This window comes from Nerophis ophidion, linkage group LG05, assembly GCF_033978795.1.
Source record: "Nerophis ophidion isolate RoL-2023_Sa linkage group LG05, RoL_Noph_v1.0, whole genome shotgun sequence".
In the NCBI taxonomy this organism is placed as follows: Eukaryota; Metazoa; Chordata; class Actinopteri; order Syngnathiformes; family Syngnathidae; genus Nerophis; species Nerophis ophidion.
In genome coordinates, this window is record NC_084615.1 from 66139453 (window position 1) to 66153037 (window position 13585).

Below are 13585 nucleotides of genomic sequence, written 5' to 3' on the forward strand. Positions count from 1 at the left end.
CTGCCTTCTTGCCTTGCCCCTTTTGGTCTGGCGAAAGATTCATCCAACACGCACATACAACAAACTCTGGTAATATTTACATTGTTAACTCGACACATCCTGCCCCAAACACTTAGAGTAGCATACACATCCCACACACTCATCAAAAGGTTCAATAAACCAATTGAACTGATTCTTACTTTGGGGTCGTCTCCTTCCCCCACCGTACGTAACATGTGCACATCAACAAAAGGTATTCTTCACTTTGTCTGGATATAGACAACTTCTGGACAAATATGCGGTCCTACTGCAACCTTTAAAACAGTGGATGAAGTGGAAACCTAAAGACTCCATTGTTAGAAATGTAGTATGCATATACCATATGAAAAATGGTAATGTACATTATAGTAATATTACCGTGTATATACCGAAATGTAAGGACTATAAGCCGATTCTTTATAACATTTTTTTCACTGGTTGCTTGTGGGGTGGTCTTTCCGTCCAGCTGGGGGAAGTCTCTGGGCCCCTCGGGAGAGTGATACCCGTCTTTCTACCGCTAGGGGAATGGTCTTTCGCTAGCTTAGTGGCTAGTTTTTCTCCTGCTTCTCACATGCTTTGTCCTTTGCCAGGCACGTTGGTCTATCCCTGTCAAGATTTCGGTCGCAGCTCACTGCGTGGTTTGTTCTCCCGGGATGCAGAACGGACAACTCCGGACAAAGCATGAAGGTAAGTGGATGGTTTAATCTTCAAAATCAACAAACCACAAAAACAGAAAAACAAGACTTAGGAGAAAAGTGCCAACCACACCGGATGCTGGTTTAGCATGAGCTAGGAGGCAAGCAAAAAACGTTCGTAACAGCAGCGTAAAGCAAAACAAAGAAGCCAGGACGGGTGACCGGCAAAGGCAGGCTTAAATAGTGCCTCTGATTGGAAACAGGTGAGCTACCCAATAAAAGAGGCAGGGAAAAATAATATGTATCCATAGTAACAAACTCAGGAGGTGCACAAACAGTAACCGAAGGACTCAAAAACTAACCGAAAACACAAAACCTGATTCGGTCCATGGATCATGACAAAATGGCCCGGTTCTAGGGGTCCTGTTGCTGACTGGCGTACCTGCATGGGGCTGGAAGTCTTTTGTTCCCTGGGTACCACACCTGCTGTTTTGGGTTGGGCTCTCTGAGGTGGCCCTACTTTGGCTCCCGCACATTCTGAGGGACACATATATTGCCCATACAAACACACATACACACATTTATGTTCGACAATTTGCTCACGCATTTGTTCACCAAGTGGTGACCCTCGCCCCATCCTTTTTGTGAATGGAAGCTGCTTTTATACCCAATCATGGCACACACCTTTTCCCAGTTAGCTTGTTTACCTGTGGGAGGTTCTAAATAAGTGTTTGTTTAGCATTCCTCAACTTTCTCCATAATTTTTGCCACTTTTGCCAACTATTTTTAAACATGTTGCAGGCATCATATTCCAAATAAGCTAACATTTACAAAAAATAACAACGTTTCTCAGTTCAAATTTAAGTATCTTCTCTTGTCTCTTGAATATAGGTTGAAAAGGATTTGCAAATCATTGTATTGTGTTTTTTATTTAAGATCCACACAACGTGCCAACTTCACTGGTTTTGGGTTTTATACATCCACACGCACATCCACTGTACAAAAAAACACATATTCATACTATACATACACAAGCACAAATATACACATACACTAATGCAGTGGTTCTCAAATGGGATTACGCATACCCCTGGGGGTACTTGAAGGTATTCCATGGGGTACGTGAGTTTTTTGTTCTTTAATATTCTAAAAATAGCAACAATTAAAAAATCCTTTATAAATATATTTATTGAATAATACTTCAACAAAATATGAATGTAAGTTCATAAACTGAAAATAAATGCAACAATGCAATATTCAGTGTTGACAGCTAGATTTTTTGTGGACATGTTCTATAAATATTGATGTTAAAAAAAGATTTCTTTTTTTGTGAAGAAATGTTTAGAATTAAGTTCATGAATCCAGACGGATCTCTATTACAATCCCCAAAGAGGGCACTTTAAGTTGATGATTACTTCTATGTGTAGAAATCTTTATTTATAATTGAATCACTTGTTTATTTTTCAACAAGTTTTTAGTCAGTTTTATATCTTTTTTTCCAAATAGTTCAAGAAAGACCACTACAAATTAGCAATATTTTGTATGTTATACAATTTAATAAATCATAAACTGATGACATAGTGCTGTATTTTACTTCTTTATCTCATTTTTTTTCAACCAAAAATGCTTTGCTCTGATTAGGGGGTACTTGAAAAAAAAAAAATGTTCACAGGGGGTACATCACTGAAAAAAGGTTGAGAACCACTGCATTAATGCATATAGTCACGTTTCATCGAACATATATTAACAATGTCCCCCACAGGGAAAAATGGGAAAAACATGGCTGAATGATTAAGCTTAATCATTGCTCCCTCCACCCCAGCAGACGATAGTGTGGAACACCGCAGAGGCCAACACTGTGTAGATGTTTCTTTTACTTTTTATTCATAGCTGTATGTAGAAATGTCTGGCTGCATCAGCTGCTTGAATGTATTTAATGTCCTTTGTGTTCTTTGATGTTTCCCTCTTACACACATGTGAGAGTGATGTGTACTATGGCTATGAGTTGTTGTTTTTTTCCCTTGGCCTCAGTCTGGACCCCCTCTCCAGGACCCAGGCTTACACCGATATTTTTTATTGTATTTTATTGTATTTTAATATTCTATTTTTTTCTCCCATTCCTCCCCCTTGTATACCTGTATCTCATCTTTTTTGTAAGGGGCGCTGGAGGCCGGCAGAGATTCTGTTCTGTCTCCCTATACTGTTTGTCTGATCTTGAATGGGATTGTGCTGAAAATTTAAATTTTCCTGAAGGAACTCTCCTGAAGGAATAAATAAAGTACTATCTAATCTAATTTAATTTAACCTTCTTTTTATAGTCTTCTTCTCTTTCCAAGGCCGAAGACGAACTAGAACTCCATTGAAAAAGGAAACAGCTGCCACACAGAACCACTAACGGGCCCCTAAAGGCCGGATTGCTGCGCACCTAAGAAGACGGCACAAGTCCGGAGGCAACCTGCCTCAAAACAAAAGCGAAAATCAAGATCAAACCGGACTAAGAAAATCAGAGTACCTTTAAATCCGACACTGAAGAAGGAGAAGGACAATGACCTCTACGGTAGGCTGTACTGTATGCAGTGTTTCATGCATTGCCTTTTGGTAAACTTGTGAATGAACACAGGCACCCATGTAAATATTTTCACGGTGTACCCAAATAGAATTTGTCCAAAAAACAATTGGGTACAGCTTATTTTTAGGTTCTCTCTATGGTGCAAAGATGAGAGTACATCTAACAATACAACATACACGGCTAATTTTGTGGGACCAAAAAATAGTCAGAAGTACTAATAACAGTATACTTATATTACCTAACTCATAACATCACAATATATATCTGTCTTAGGCCAGCTAGAAGGCCTTACTGAAAACAACCCATGATCTGATTGGCTATCGCAATTGTCTATCACCTGTATGTGTCCGTTCATTCACAGTGCACAGACGCCCCTATTTTTGATTCTGAAGGCTCTAGGGCAGATTTGGTACAGCATGGCAACATAAGCTAACTGTATTCCAATTGAATACAAACTCTAAACTAAAAACAACAGAATTGGCGCGAGCATAATATGATATGAAGACAATATGAATAATTTTAGATATTAAGGGAAATTAAATTAAAAATTACTTTCATCTTTAATTATGATCATGATTTCTGGTTATGTTAGGCCAGCAAAGAAGGCCTTGCTGGCCCTGACGGCACACCACTGGTTTTTATTACTACTTTTTCACATTATATCATGACAATTAAGGCTCTGGCTCACCTGCCTCCCCTGACCACACATCCAGGATTTGTACATTCATTTTTAAATTGAATCACTGCTCTGAATTTAATATAATTATTAGGTTACACAGTTTTCAGGGGTTTCACTACTAAACAGGCATAACGTAAGTCAAGTCTACTTCTAATCATTTGACATCCTAATAGATTCTCCATATAAATACACACAGCCCCACTTACGTCACATTTGATCCATTTAACTTCACTTTTGAAATCACTGGCTGAACACCACTTGGGGGGCTCGAAATAATAAGTCTTGGGTTGAAGTCTTTGGGGAGATTCTAGTCTTAATTGTTCTAATGAGATTAACAAGACCATGGTGTTGTTTTTGCACAATTACAGATGCTCTCTATTATATTCGGGATTTATTTATCTGGAGACTAGCTTTGGCCTTTTATCGCTGGTCAACACTATCACAAGAATGTGGTGATGTCATGAATATTGATGGGTTTCACATATTGTTTTCCTGCTTATCCAGTTCAGTGTTGGTACAAGCAGTATGTTGAGCACAGGGAAGTGAGGGATGTATAAAACAAGCTTCTGCAGTGGCTCTAATGCAACATAAGATGAATAGCTAAAGTGTCACTGCCCGGGTCCATGCTAATTTGCACTAATCTGTAATGAACACACTCCAAGAGTGCACTTCTGTGGCTGATCAGAGGACCGCCTTCAAAAGCCTGCACAACCTGCTATCCTGCACCAGAACGTAGCTACCTGTCCTGTACATTAAGCCAAACCTGATGATAATCTCTCTTTCTGTGTTTCTTTCTCCTCATGGTTGATTGATCCCGTGTCCCCCTTGTCGTATCTTGCAGCAACCCTTTTTTCCTGCGTGACGAGCGGTGTGTCTCGTCTTCCCCTGTGTTCCCCTCTGGTTCTCTGGCTGCCTCTCTGGCTGCCTCTTGAATCTCGACCTGCCCCATGGACACGGACATTTTGTCGCCTCTCTGTTGCCCTCACTTCCTGCTTGTCTCTCGGATCTACGAGCCTGCCCCGCTCCTTTTGGACTTGCCTCTTGCTCAACACTCCGGTAACACTTAACAGCTAATCTCCACACATAGTCACACAACATACACTTTTGGATTAGTTCCCACTCCATTACCTTGCTTAGCCAAATATATTATATATATTATATATATATATATATATATATATATATATATATATACACACACACACATGTATATATAGGCTTCACTGTGGCAGAGGGGTTAGTTCGTCTGCCTCATAATATGAAGGTCCTGAGTAGTCAGGGTTCAATCCCGTGCTCGGGATCTTTCTGTGTAGAGTTTGCATGTCCTCCCCGTGAATGCGTGGGTGAATTCCTCCCACTTCCAAAGACATGCACCTGGGGATAGGTTGATTGGCAAAATTAAATTGGCCCATGAATTGATTAACGTGGACCTCGACTTAAACAAGTTGAAAAACTTATTCGGGTGTTACCATTTAGTGGTCAATTGTACGGAATATGTACTGAACTGTGCAATCTACTAATAAAAGTATCAATCAATCAATCAATGTGTGAATGTGAGTGTGAATGTTGTTTGTCTATCTGCGTTGGCCCTGTGATGAGGTGGCGACTTGTCCAGGGTGTTCCGCCCGATTGTAGCTGAGATAGGCACCAGCGCCCCCCACAACCCCAAAGGTAATAAGCGGTAGTAAATAGATGGATGGATATATATATGTATATATATATATATATATATATATATATATATATATATATATATATATATATATATATATATATATATATATATATATATATATATATATATATATATATACGCTGGTATAATTATATATGTACTTACTCAGTGGCCTAGTGGGTAGAATGTCCGCCCTGAGATTGGTAGGTCGTGAGTTCAAATCCCGGCTGAGTCATACCAAAGACTATAAAAATGGCACCCATTACCTCCCTGCTTGGCACCCAGCATTAAGGGTTGGAATTGGGGGTTAAATCACCAAAAATTATTCCCGGGTGCGGCACCGCTGCGGCCCACTGCCCCCCTCACCTCCCAGGGGGTGATCAAGGGTGATGGGTCGAATGCAGAAAAGAATTTCGCCACACCTAGTGTTTGTGTGACAATCATTGGTGCTTTAATTTTAACACACACATATATATATATATATATATATATATATATATATATATATATATATATATATATATATGTATATATATACTGACACAGGCACTTTAAAGTAGGCATTTTAATAGTTTAGTCGTGTTAAATTGAGATATCTAACCTCAAAAGCATTGCCCTGCCTACGAGAGCCTGCAGCTTGGTAATAACGCAACTGTAGGAACCTCTAAAATATTTAGACCTTTAAACATACAGATAATTATAAGAGCATCTTGTACTCTTTCAGTCATCTCCCTCTCTTTACCAAAAATAGAATGGTGTACTTTACTTTACTTGTGCCTTTGAGGTGCCATGTAGCGTAAGCGCTCGTGTGCATGTGATGTGTCTCCTTCTTTGCTTACATATGTGACACATGCATCTATTTATGCATATTCTTTAATGCATGTTTATGTTTACCCACCTTATAAATGACAGTCCTTAGGGGCATTTGGGGGACGTTGGAAGATATCTTTCCACGCAATGAACATAGGAATAATGATGGAACTGAAAGGTGTTTTGAGTGTGTGCGTGCGTGTGTGTATGTGTGTGTGCGTGTGTGTGTTAGTGTGCCATTGCCTTACACATTTTCCAATCCCCCACTGGGCTGACTGCAGCTTTCAAAGCAACATTGGGGATGACAGGAGGAAAAGTGTCATGCCAATTAGGTTGCGGAGAGCGAAAGAGGTAGCTGGGTTAGAGAGAGAAATTTAAAGGAAAGGGTTATGAAGCAGGATACAAGCGAGAAAAGGGGAAAAATAATAATGGCCTTACCCTGTCAGAGTGGATGCTGAGCCAAACAAAGGGAAAGGAAGAGGCAAACACTGCTGGGACAAACAAGTGTGCAAGGACAGAAGAGAGAATTGAAATTGGTCTCTCTCCCTTCAGGCACAGTGGCACCTCACTGGGAAAGAACGTAACACACAAAAGAGTCCCCACATGGGGCACAACTGTGTGTGTGTGTGTGTGTGTGTGTGTGTGTGTGTGTGTGTGTGTGTGTGTGTGTGTGTGTGTGTGTGTGTGTCTGTGTGTGTGTGTGTGTGTGTGTCAACGAGTGAGTATTGTGATTTCAGACATTTGGTGGGCCGCAGTTTGGTGCAGGGTTACTGGAACTAATAAAGTAATTGACTGAAATCTGTACCATACCACCTTTGAAAAAGACCGGTACCGTTCTATCATCTAAGTGCCACTGTGAGGTAGTGACTTCTGAGCCGAGGTCCATGATGTTGAATGTGTGGAAACGCACACGTTGAGTTGAGTTGAGTTGAGTTTGAGTTTATTTGGAACATGCAAGCATAAAACATGATACAACACAATTTCCAGTTTCTCTTTTCAACATGTTCCAAAAGCAGTCGGAAGAAGCAGAGCTTATTTAATCCTACCCCTTTTCTTTAACATAACAGTTGCTAAAACTTTTGTTCACTTCCTGTTCTTAATGTTTTCACAATATACTCCATAAGTAATCACAATAAAAATAAATAAATAAATAATTGTTGAAGTAAGTTTTATTCCATACGATGAGATAAGTAACATTATTTTGAGAATGAAAGAATGAATGGGTGAATATATTCAGAATGTTAATCATGGTTCTTCTTTTTTGTACTCTGTAAACACTTTAAGTTTGAAGAGTTTCTTGAAGTGGATCATCTTAGTACATTGTTTGATTGCTTTGCTTAATCCATTCCATAGTTTAATTCCACATACTGATATACTGAAGGTCTTAAGTGTTGTACGTGCGTACAAATGTTTTAGATTACATTTTTCTCTAAGATTATATTTCTCCTCTTTTGTTGAGAAGAATTTTTGTATATTCTTGGGAAGCAGGTTATAGTTTGCTTTGTGTATAATTTTAGCTGTTTGTAAATTCACTATGTCATGGAATTTCAGTATCTTTGATTCAATAAATAAAGGATTTGTATGTTCAAATTATGTATTATTCTAACTGATATTTTTTGTAACACTGTTAGTGAAAAAGTGTACTTTGGTAATTATTTCCCCATATTTCTACACAGTAACTCAGATATGGTAATACTAGTGAGCAGTAGAGAATATGAAGTGATTTTTGGTCTAGATCATATTTAGCTTTATTCATTATTGACGTGTTTCTTGCAACTTTATGCAAGTGCATACTTTATGCACGTGCATACAAGCAATAACATCATGGTGGGGAAAAATGGCAAAAAACGATAATTCTACCGGCAAACAAAGAGTGAGTGTGTAAGCGCCATGTGGAGGTATTAGGGCTTTAAAACCAAATATAAAGGTGAGGCTTTAAACAAAAAAGCGCCGGGCTTAAAATGTTGCTTTAAAACATGCCTCGCCAAATGTGGCGATAAGTATCAACCCGTTGCTTCAAAGTTAGGTAAACATTTAAATAATAAGCATTCAGATCTGCACAAAGAGTTATAAAGAGGTGATAAAATAAATGTTACACCTGTCCTGCTGTTTGCTCCGGTGCAGACCGCACTAGAGGAGCGCAGGGGAGACGTTCCCTTCATTTCCCTTTACCCTGCAATGGGTCTGCTAAAATCGGCTTTCCGGTCAGAATTTGTGGCCGCCGATATGTGACAATCTGGTTGCTTTGTTATTAGTTTTGCAGGACACAACCGGACCTATTCGTCACTTTACTGCGCAGTACGCCCACTCACCCACTCACTCACTGACGTCACTCAACCAACACGATGACATTCTGGCAAACACACAAACTGTGCGCTCATAGATTAACCAGCTCATCTGTTGTGCACATGTAGATACATAACACGTTCATACGTAGACACGCACACAGCTTGATGCCAAATATTACCGGAGTTAGGACCGCCCATCTAACGTCAACTAGTGCTAGTAAAATGACTGAATTTGGTAACAAATTGCTATAATTTGTGTTATCTTTAACAGATGTGTGTTTTACCTGCTACATGGCTTTTTGGGGTATTTTTATCCATAGTTTAGTTTTTATAGGACAGATTGGCGCAGTTGAGAGAGTGGCTGTGCCAGCAAGCTGAGGGTTCCTGGTTCAATCCCTACCTCATACCATCCTAGTCACGTCCATTGAGTCCTTGAGCAAGACACTTCACCCTTGCTCCTGATGGGTCCTGGTTAGCGCCTTGCATGGCAGCGCTCGCCATCAGGGTGTGAATGGGTGAATGTGGAAATAGTGTCAAAGCGCTGTGAGTTCCTTAAAAAGGTAGAAAAGCGCTATACATTTAAAATCAATTTACCATTTTACCTTTTATCATTTAGTGCTTACTAATAATACACATACAGGATTGACAACCATAAATCATGACGCGTTTAATATAATGTTAATAAAGCGTATTTCATTATTTCCTAAACTATTCTGTGATTATAGCAGACTATATGTAGTATGGAAAATTGTAAATAGTTAGCCCAATGTGTTTAAAGGCCTACTGAAACCCACTACTACCGACCACGCAGTCTGATAGTTTATATATCAATGATGAAATATTAACATTGCAACACATGCCAATATGGCCGGTTTAGTTTACTAAATTGCAATTTTAAATTTCCCGCGAGGTATTCTGTTGAAAACGTCAAGGTATGATGACGCGTGCGCGTGACGTCACCGGTGGTAGCGGACATGTTCTCCCAGCACCGATCACGGCTAAAAGTAGTCTGCCTTTATTGCATAATTACACAGTATTCTGGACAACTGTGTTGTAAATCTTTTGCAATTTGTTCAATTAATAATGGAGACGTCAAAGAAGAAAGATGTAGGTGGAAAGCGATGTATTGTAGCCGGCTGTAGCAACACAAACACAGCCGGTGTTTCTTTGTTTGTTGTGAAGCTTTAATATGGAACAGAGCGGTCAAGCGAACATGTCAACCGGCAGGTTTCGGTGAGAAAATTTTGGTAATAAGTCGGTTATTACCGTAAACATGAGCGGAGCTTGTGTCGTTCCTCCTGCAGCTGTCAAAGAGGCAGCTGCGACTTTCTCGGCTCCTCCATGGCTTCCCTCAGAGACTCTGGCGGTCACCACACCCCTCTGACTTTCAGGTATGTTATATAATCTCAATAAAACACTAGTAACACAATAAGGGACTTTCCAGAATTATCCTAGTAAATGGGGCTTCACGGTGGAAGAGGGGTTAGTGCGTCTGCCTCACAATATGAAGGTCCTGCAGTTCTGGGTTCAATCCCAGGCTCGGGATCTTTCTGTGTGGAGTTTGCATGTTCTCCCCGTGAATGCGTGGGTTCCCTCCGGGTACTCCAGCTTCCTCTCACTTCCAAAGACATGCACCTGGGGATAGGTTGATTGGCAACACTAAAATTGGCCCTAGTGTGTGAATGTGAGTGTGAATGTTGTCTGTCTATCTGTGTTGGCCCTGCGATGAGGTGGCGACTTGTCCAGGGTGTATACAGCCTTCCGCCCGATTGTAGCTGAGATAGGCGCCAGTGCCCCCCACGACCCCAAGAGGGAATAAGCGGTAGAAAATGGATGGATGGATCCTACTAAACGTGTCTACTAAAATCTGAATTGCTCCCGCTGTCCTCGTCTTTTTTTTTTCTTCTCATCCTTCACTCTCTCTATTCTCATCCACTAATCTTTCATCCTTGCTCAAATTAATGGGGGAATTGTCGCTTTCTCGGTCCGAATCGCTCTAGCTGCTGGTGGCTATGATTGTAAACAATGTGAGGATGTGAGGAGCCCTACAACCCGTGACGTCACGTGCACATTGTCTGCTACTTCCGGTACAGGCAAGGCTTTTTTTATTAGCGACCAAAAGTTGCGAACTTTATCCTCGATGTTCTCTACTAAATCCTTTCAGCAAAAATATGGCAATATCGCGAAATGATCAATTATGACACAGAATGGACCTGCTATCCCCGTTTAAATAAGAAAATCTCATTTTAGTAGGCCTTTAATGCCCTTTCATTTCTATTTTAACCTTCTAAAATTGTTTTTTGATTGCAAAAGGAAACATATGTTTTCATATACAGGATTTTGAGTGTGTGTTGGATTTCAAATGAAAAAAAACAATGGATTCAATGTAGCCTCATTTCAAATTAAAAGTTTCAAATTGAGACATAACAGAATTAAACAGCGTTCGTAAATCAAATACTGATTCATATTTTGAAATGTTCCTCATGTTTTAAAATGAGGCATGTCGTGCCGGAACAAATTTACATGCAGAACAATGAATAGCTAGCCTGGCAGTCTGTTTAACCAGACAGCTGGACGAGCTTTCAGCCAGTGAGCGTGCATCCAGTTGACCACCAGCCAGTTAGCCTTCGGTGCTTGCCTGTGCTCTACATCCAAGCCTTGTGATGCACTGTTGGAGTCCTGTCCGGTTTGATGGACAGGACAGTGTTGAGGCTTCCTGTGCATTCTCCAGTAATGCACAAAGTGCCATCTGGCTTGTATCTAGTGACTCCACCTCCACTCTCTCCTGCAGCACACCTGTTTTAGGCGGCACATTCTATTTGCCACCTTGCTGAGCCCCTTTCTGTGCATCCCTCCCTCCACTGTCTATGAGGAAAATGACAAGTGCTTGAGACGGATGCGCTCCAATCGTATGAGAACATCTACATCATGGGTGTCAAACTCTGGCCCGCGGGTCAAATTTGGCCCACCGTGTAATTTAATTTGGCCCTTGAGGCAATATCAAATTAACATTAGCGCTGGCCCGCCGGAATTATAACACAGCATTCACCGCTAATACTCATACTTATCAACCCTCCCAATTTTCCCGGGAGACTCCCGAATTTCAGTGCCCTTGCCGAAAATCACCCGGGGCAACCATTCTCCTGAATTTCTCTCGATTTCCACCCAAACAACATCATTGGGGATGTGCCTTAAAGGCACTGCATTCAAGGTCCTCTACAAACTGTCGTTCCGTCCGCTTTTTCTCCATACAAACATTGTGTCGGCCCAGTCACATACTATATGCGGACTTTACACACAAATAAGTGAATGCAATGCATACTTGGTCAACCGCCATACTAGTCACACTGAGGGTGGCCGTATAAACAACTTTAACACTGTTAAAAATATGCGCCACACTGAGAACCCACCCCAAACAAGAATGAAAACCACATTTAGGGAGAACATCCACACCGTAACCCAACATAAACACAACAGAACAAATACCCAGAGCCCCCTTGCAGCACTAACTCTTCCGGGATGCTACAATATTTGAAAATCGATTTTGCATGTCACTATAAAGTTATACAAGCCTTGCTCGTTCAATATTCAATGCAAAACTTGTTTGGGTCTCTATTAAAAGGTTAATTTGTTCAACCTTTGTTCAGTCTAAAATTTTGGCCCACTCTGTATTTGAGTTTGACACCCCTGATCTACATCATCCGTAAAAGGCATCCTGGGGATTAAGTCTTGACCAAACTTAATAGTGTTTTTTTATAATGAGAAAATAATGTCCATTTAAATTTTATTATTAAAAAGCCCCTCTAATACTGAAAATGTGGACAATTATTTCATAGTTATCGACCTAAAAACGGTGTGGACAGGTACACTTCCCTCCCAAATTAGACACATTAATAATTCTAGGCTTGTTTTTTAACGAGTTTTAGAATATTTTGAAACGGCCATTTACAGTTCCGACATATGGGCAGACTTGCATCAAATTTTGTCACGTATAGAAGACTGGAGGTAATTTCATATTGCAAAGTATGTGTTTTGGTAGAATTTTTATTCAGAGCCATCTTATTTATGAGCAGAATTTGAAGGAATTTTCCTCTATCCATCCATCAATGATGGGAAGATGAGGAGAATGGGTCAAATTGACTTGTGCAAAAGCGAGAGGAGTGTAATTTGTTGCAATCATTTTAATGAATCTTTCTTTGGGGTTTGGATGGAAAAAATTCAAAATGCTCACTGTTAATGCAATCTCCAAAATTAGAAGCATTTTTGAGACGGACAAATCTCCCGTCCAAATGCAAAACCTAGTAACTCACTTCTAGCGGATTTTGAGAAAACAAAGGAAAACCAATCTATCTTGATGCCGTCTTACAAAGATCTACAAAGTCATCAAACGTATAGATGTTTTCTTGAGCTTTCATTTTCTTGCCAATTGAGCCATGGGTTGAATCTGCTCTCATAAACGTGTGCCCTTTCTCCAGATATTTTATCACAATCTCGGGTGGGCCCCATTCTGCGTTTGCACATTGGGCAAACATTGGGCCACAGTTATCTGCCCAAAAGAGTATGCAAGGGGAAGAATCAAGAACAATACATTTAATGAAGGTGCTTGCAACGTCCTGGGCCAATCTTCCAAATATCCCCTCGTGCCATAATATCCCATAATCAGGTTGACCGTCGGCCCCCATTCGTGCAAATGTCTCATTAAAGACAATAAGGCGACTGACAAAGGAGCTCCGATTGGTCCCTTGAGATACTAGGTTTTTCTGTTGTATCTACGCGGTTATGTGGTAGTTGCTAGGTCCTGCCATGCGCGTAACAGCTTACTAACGGAACAAATTACAATATCGCATACACTAATGTAAAGCATATCACCTAGGAACTCCAAAATTATTATCAGCTCAGTTTTGACCAACA

The 13585-nt window shown here is 40.3% G+C and overlaps 1 long non-coding RNA gene across 1 annotated transcript; it reads left to right on the top strand.

Annotated features, from left to right (window-relative positions):
* Positions 1–607: 607 nt before the first annotated feature.
* LOC133552397 (uncharacterized) lies at positions 608–5020 on the top strand. The gene is made up of 3 exons (XR_009806701.1): positions 608–705; positions 2990–3210; positions 4743–5020. It is a non-coding gene; the product is annotated as an uncharacterized LOC133552397 (long non-coding RNA).
* The last annotated feature ends 8565 nt before the right edge of the window (positions 5021–13585 follow it).